Source organism: Canis lupus, chromosome 28 (assembly GCF_011100685.1).
Source record: "Canis lupus familiaris isolate Mischka breed German Shepherd chromosome 28, alternate assembly UU_Cfam_GSD_1.0, whole genome shotgun sequence".
Classification (NCBI taxonomy): Eukaryota; Metazoa; Chordata; class Mammalia; order Carnivora; family Canidae; genus Canis; species Canis lupus.
This window is the reverse complement of record NC_049249.1, coordinates 34,068,507-34,075,042: the sequence shown is the minus strand read 5'-3', so window position 1 is coordinate 34,075,042 and position 6,536 is coordinate 34,068,507. Positions and strand designations below refer to the sequence as shown.

Here is a 6,536-nt window from a genome sequence, read left to right as displayed (position 1 = left end):
GGAAGGGGAGGGTGTGGAATTCTTCATACCGGCTAGGAAGAAGCATGGAAGTCTTCACATCAGATGGGGAGAGCGTGGAAGTCTTCACACCAGGTGAGGGGAGCGTGGAAGTCTTCACACCAGGTGAGGAGAGTATGGAAGTCTTCACTTACCCAAAGGGGACAGGTTTTCGGGAAAACTGAGAAGGGGGAGAGCAGTAAGAAGCACAGTGCCCTGAGGATGGGATCTTGGAGCTCCAAATTCTGAGAAAGGGGGCTGAAATTTGAAGGAGCTGATTCTTGGAGTCTAGGCTGGAGGGGCAGGCCTGAGGTGCAGCCAGTGGGTGGGGCAGGGGACCCCAGGGTCCATCTGCATTCACTGTATTGTTGGGGTCAGGGCCCTAAGATGGGGCTTGCGGGTCCTCTTGGAGGGAGGGGAACACAGTGGTGGGAAGCCAGCTGCGTCCAGCGCAGTGAGTGTGGAGGGGGGTCGGCCACCCGCTCTGCCATGAGGAGCAGCAGGACAGGCACGCAGCCACCTGGCCTGAGCAAGGGCCAGCCTCGGGTGGGCCAGCCCGGTAGGGAAGGCGTTAGCTCCCTGGGCTGAGGCTGAGGGCGGTTGGGCACTGGGCTGGCAGGTCTGAAAGCTCAGGGTGCCCCCCACAGCCAGGGCACCCGGGGCAGGAGAGAAGCCTGTCTGGGCCATATGGGTTGCTCACTTCTGGTCTGGGAGCAGCAGAGATCCTTGGGAAGGACCAACAAGTCCAACATTCATTCATTCATTCATTCATTCATTCAATTCTTTTTGTCCTTTCATTCAGACAGCAGATATTCATGGAGAAGCAACAGTGGGAAGGGCTGAGAAAGGGCAGTGGGAATGGGTGGTGTGAATTGAGCGGGGAAGAGTGTCTGAGGTAGAGGGAACAGCCTATGCCAGGCCCAGAGGCACAGGCCTTCGGGATCCTGAGGAGCCTCGCATATCACGCTGTGCTTTGTGGTCCTGGGCCAACTCCCTGCCCCAGGTGATGGAATTTTTTTTTTTTAATTTATTTGTGATAGTCACAGAGAGAGAGAGAGAGAGAGAGAGAGAGAGAGAGAGGCAGAGACATAGGCAGAGGGAGAAGCAGGCTCCATGCACCGGGAGCCCAACGTGGGATTCGATCCCGGGTCTCCAGGATTGCGCCCTGGGCCAAAGGCAGGCTCTAAACTGCTGCGCCACCCAGGGATCCCCGGATTTTTTTAAAAAAATATTTCATTTATTTATTCATGAGAGACACACAGAGCGAGAGGCAGAGACACAGGCCAAGGGAGAAGCAGGTTCTCTCCAGGGAGCCCGATGTGGGACTCGACCCCGGGACCCTAGGATCACACCCTGGGCCGAAGGCAGATGCTCAACCGCTGAGCCACCCAGGCGTCCTGTGATGGAATTTTGATCCTTCCTCTCCCCGTGGTCACAGGCGCTGGTGGCCTTGGGCTGGAGGGGGGTCTGCGGCCGTGGGGGTAGCTGTGCTGTGGGGCCTGGCGTCAGGGGCAGGGAACCACGGGGCCGCTGACCTTGGGATGGAAGTCCCGGGTGTGTCCTGGAGGCCACTGTGGTCAGAGCACCTGCAGCCCCTGGATGGGGCTCAGGCCTCTGGAGCCTGGAAAATCCACGGCACGTCTAGAAGAATGAAGGCAGCTGGAAGCCCCAACAGAGTTCACTGGGATTTACATTTGAGAACCCAAAGATGACAAATGTGTGTAATTCCAGGACAGGTGCGGGGGGTGGGGGTGGGGTGGAGGGAGATGGCCTTGCGTGTGGGTGCCGGCCGAGTTGGGGTGGCGTGATCGCTCCCTGTCGGGGCGGGGGGGTGCCCTGCCTGCCGGCAGCCCCGGGTGCAAATGAAGAACGAGGAGGATTATTTCCCTCCTGCCACGGGGCCAGGGCGTGGGGATTTCACTTGCCTCCATTCCGCCGAGCACCCCGCGAAGATGAAAGGCGGCCACGCATCAAACATTAAGGAGTCGAGGCCGGCAGGTGGGGTGGGGGCCGTGGGGCCCCGGCGGCCTGGCCTCCTGCCCACGGTTCCCGCGGCCTCAAGGATCAGGGGATCAAACATCACAGATGCGGCTGGGGACGCAGAGCTGTCGCCCCCCGGCCCCCCAAACATGAAAGCGAGCCCGGAGTGCCAGAAACCGACACAGATCACTATTTCTCCGTGATAAGCTGCCTCGTGCCAGCGAGGGAAGAACGTTCCAGGGAACGCAGGCCTTTTTCCAAGCAGGAAGGAGTGGTTTTTACATTTCCGCCCTCCTCCGCGTCTCTCTGAAGCTGAAGGCCTGCCGCGCCCGGCGGACGGGAGGAGGGGGAAATGTCCTGGATCATCCCGGCGTCCAGGGAGCCACCCCCAGGAAGAGGGGAGCAAGAGGATGCCTCTGGACCTGTGCCCCTGGGTCTGATGCTGGGCAGCTCTGGGGGTCCTGCTCCCCATGAGCCGGAGACACCTGCCTCTCCGCAGAGCATCCCTGCTGCCTGATGTGTGGCTGGCCTTCGGGGACCACAAGCTCTGATTTTCTTTTTCTTTTTTCTTTTCTTTTCTTTCTTTTCTTTTCTTTTCTTTTCTTTTCTTTTCTTTTCTTTTCTTTTCTTTTCTTTTCTTTTTTTTCTTTTCTTTCTTTCTTTCTTTCTTTCTCTCTCTCTCTCTCTCTCTTTTTTAAAGATTTTATCCATTCGTTCATGAGGGACGCAGAGACAGTCAGAGACACAGGCGGAGGGAGAAGCAGGCTCCCTGCAGGGAGCCCGATGTGGGGCTCGACCCCAGGACCCTGGGATCACGACCTGAGCCAAAGGCAGAGGCTCAACCACTGAGCCACCCAGGCGCCCCTCTGATTTGCTTTCTTCTGGCATGGTGCGTGTGAGCACACATCCGTGGACTTGCTGGTGCACTCACCTTCAAAGGTGAAGCGTTTGAGAGGAGAGGGGAGAGGGCTGCGTGTGCAGGTGGGGCCCTGGGAGGCAGCACACACGCAGGGAGCAGGCCAAGGGCTGATGAATCCTGGACGAGGTCAACAGCAGAAGGCGGGGACTTCAGGCAGCGATGGGCTGGACCCGGGGACGGCAGCAGACCTTGGCCCGGGCTCTGCAGTATTTTTATTGAGAATTGTCAGGGGAAGCTCCTCCAAAAGGGTGTGGACAGAGTCAGCGGCAACTGGCAGATACCACAGGGCTTTTCGGGCAAGAGGTCAGTGGAGGGAGGCTATGAGGTCTGAGAGGGGGCCCCCCGGCTCCCTGATCTGCATCAGGCTGGGCCAGGAGGTCAGAGGGTGTCTCAGGGGCACCCTGGGGCCTGGATGCAGTCACAGCGTGCCCACAGATCCGGGCTTGCCACTTGTCAACCGCACAAGTGGCCCGGATGACTGGAGACAGGGTTTTCCTGTTGCAGGACTGTGGACGGTGCAGAGTGACAGTGGTCCCTGCTCTCGAGTACCTACTGTGTGCCAGGCCCTCTGCTGGGCTCATCTCACGTGATCGCCCCAGCCTGGAGGCGGGTTCCCTCTCATTTCATGGAGGGCTCTCACGAGGCCGGGGAAGCTCATGACCTGGCTCCAGCCCAGCAACCAGGAATCCGGACCAGGTCTGCTGGCTTCAGGTCGGGGCCCTTTCCACGGCGCTGCGCGGCTCTCCCGTGTGCGACCGTGTCCAGCTCAGTGCTTTGCACACAGTAGGTGCTCAGGAAACACTGGCATGAAACTTCCTTCCCTCCTTGATGTCTCTCTCTTCTCTACCCTGTGGGTGTGCTCAGTTCTGGTGCATTGACTGAGGCTTCCCCTGTGCCCTGCTCTGTGGGCTCCTGCCCCCCAGGCTCTGGCTGTGGGGTAAGTTCTTGCTAACAGAACTTAAGAGGGGAAGTGACACCCGTCCTAGCTTCGTGGTTAAAAATGAGCATGCAGGGAGGGGGAGGGGGGTTGTTGTTCAGTGCCTGAGTGTCAGTTGTGCAAGATGAGAAAGTTCTCGAGATCCGTTGCACAACAATGTACACGTAGCTACTTCTGTTGTCCTGTACGCTTAAACGTGGTTACGATGGTCAATTTTCTGCTGTGTATTTTTTTTTTTCAACCATAATAAAAACAACACCCAAAAGCCGGACATGCCATGTCTAAAGAGAGGGCTCCAAGGGCTGTGGGGAGAGTGGGGCCGCAGGCGGGACGGAGCCGGGGGCCCCGAGTGAACCTGTGGAATGCTGTCTGGCCAGGAGCATCCACCACAGGGGTGACGTGAGTGACACGAGGCCTCAGGTGTTACTGAGTCAGGCCGACGAGATTCCAGCTTTATCTGTGATGGCAGCTAGCACCGCCTCAACAGAATCAAGGGGGTTTTGAAGATGAAGACTGAAGGGTCCCCCTTCCCTCTGGGGCTCACAAGGGTCAGAGGGGACAGCAGACACGAGAGGCTGGGACCCAGGGAAGGATGTGAGGGAGCAGAGGAGGTCTCCTTGGGACCAGGGAAGGATTCATAGAGGATGTGGCTGGGACGAGGACATTTCGGAGTTGCCGAGGGTGAAGAGAGGCCTCTTGGGGAGGGAGACCTGTCTAGCAAGGCCCGCGAGCTGAAGTCTGGGCAAAGTGTCTGAGGACCTGGGGGTATGGTGGGGCCAGGTCCCACAGGACTGAAGAGTGGGAGTAGATTTTGTAGGCAAGAGAGCCACAGAAGGTTAATGAGGGAGAGCATGCCAGATGCACTGTGCTTCAGGGAAGCTTCTCCGGCTGCCCTGTAGAGGCTGCTGGGAGCAGGCGAGGTTAGATTGGGAGGCGGGAAGGCTGGAGGGAGGTAAAGAGGTAAAGGGTGAAGAAGCCCAAGAGGATGGAATCCCAGGAGACAGAGGGGGGAGTGGAGCAGCAATGCAGCAGGTGTCTCTCCCCTCTTCCAGGCTGTGTGCTGGAAATGAGGGTGGCCCTTTTCATGAAGATGGGGAGCCCAGGAAGGAACAAGAGGATGTAGGAGGAGACAGTGCCGGGGTTTGTCGGTCCCAAGGTAGAAGAATGTCCTGCCCAGGCCTGGAGGCCGAGTCCTGAGGATCAGGGCCAGGCTCTGCCCTTCTTCTCCTTGGTGGGGCCTGCAGCCTGTCCTCGCCAGCGCCCCCCCACCTCCTTGTGGCAGCCCTGTCCCCATGCCTCCCGCCCCACAGGTGCCTGCTGGAAGCTTCCAGGAGCTGCTGACGGTTTGTGGCGGGGGTGACTGCAGAGCCTGCACGCGTATGGCCGTGGGGTGAAGAACACGCTGCCGCAGACACGCCCTCAGGGAACATCCACGCGTGGTGTGTCACCTTTAAAAAAAATCTACAGAATTTGCCTCACTTTACTGCATTTACAAGAAATCTACCTTGCAAATAAGTTTCAAAAATAACCTCTCGCAGCTCTGCATCGTGCTCTGCGTCGTGCTCACCATCTGCAGGGACAGGGTGTGGATGTGTACGCGTGGCCTGCAGGTTCCAGCCCGGGACAGGCTTAGGTCCCGGTGGGAGGGAGGAGGCATGGCTCGGAGGGCCTCCCGGCCAGCATCGCACCCCATTGTACCTGGGGCGTTGGCCTGGAGGGACAAATGCTGGGAAAGACACACAGAAGATTTTAGGGGATGATGGAGGAGACAGCACAGGCGCCTTCAGGCAGAGCGAGCCCTCAGAGGCGGACACTCCCCCTGCTAGGGTCCCCACACGGTCACCTGAGCCCCTGGCCCGGGCTCTCTTCTGTGGTATAAATGGGGCTTTGGGGAGAAGCATCTGTGAAGGCTCCGGCCGGGGGGCTTTTCCAGCTCCCTGTCTACCCTCTGACTGGGGTAACAGCCTCCACCGTATCCCAGCCCGCATCCTAAAATCTGACATTGCACCAGCTTCTCCACTGTTCTCTGCCTGCATCCCATGAGGATGCTGATGCCAGCCCGGAAGGTTCTCCATTCCATCCTCCTTCCCTCTAGCAGCTTGCCGCTGGGCTATGGAAATCTCTGTCCCTCCACACTGTCCCCAGGGGGATGGTCCTGAAACCCGTCTGCATGCCTGGCCGGCTTACTGATGCTTAAAAATCTTCATGGAGGGCAGCCCGGGTGACTCAGCGGTTTAGCGCTGTCTTCTGCCCGGGGTGTGATCCTGGAGACCCGGGATAGAGTCCCACGTCGGGCTCCCTGCATGGAGCCTGCTTCTCCCTCTGCCACTCTCTCTCTCTCTCTCATGAATAAATAAATAAAATCTTAAAAAAAAAATCTTCTCGGACCTCCCTAATGTTCATGAGATGAATTTCAGCGTTCAGGGGCAGGGAGTCTGGATTCTCCTGTTCCCACTTTATTCACAAAATGTTGCACCTGTGTGGTTCCCCCAGGCCCACGTGCAACTCCATGGGTTTTCACGTGTTGCTCTTTCTACTGGGAATGCCTTCACCTCTCCTGCATCGACAAAACCTGGCGGTGGTTGGGGTAGCCGTCCCAGCGTGGATGGCCTGCTTGCAAGTCCGTGAGTGACACACACGGCGTGTCGTTTGCTAAGGCGGCCGGTCGGTGCGTATGTATGAGTGTGTGTGTGATGTGTGCAC

At 58.2% G+C, this 6,536-nt stretch overlaps 1 long non-coding RNA gene across 1 annotated transcript; it reads left to right on the top strand.

Moving 5' to 3' along the window:
* The first annotated feature begins 2,724 nt into the window (after positions 1 to 2,724).
* On the top strand, positions 2,725 to 6,151 carry LOC119866531. Its single transcript, XR_005380310.1, has 3 exons — positions 2,725 to 3,199; positions 3,401 to 4,232; positions 4,886 to 6,151. It is a non-coding gene; the product is annotated as an uncharacterized LOC119866531 (long non-coding RNA).
* The last annotated feature ends 385 nt before the right edge of the window (positions 6,152 to 6,536 follow it).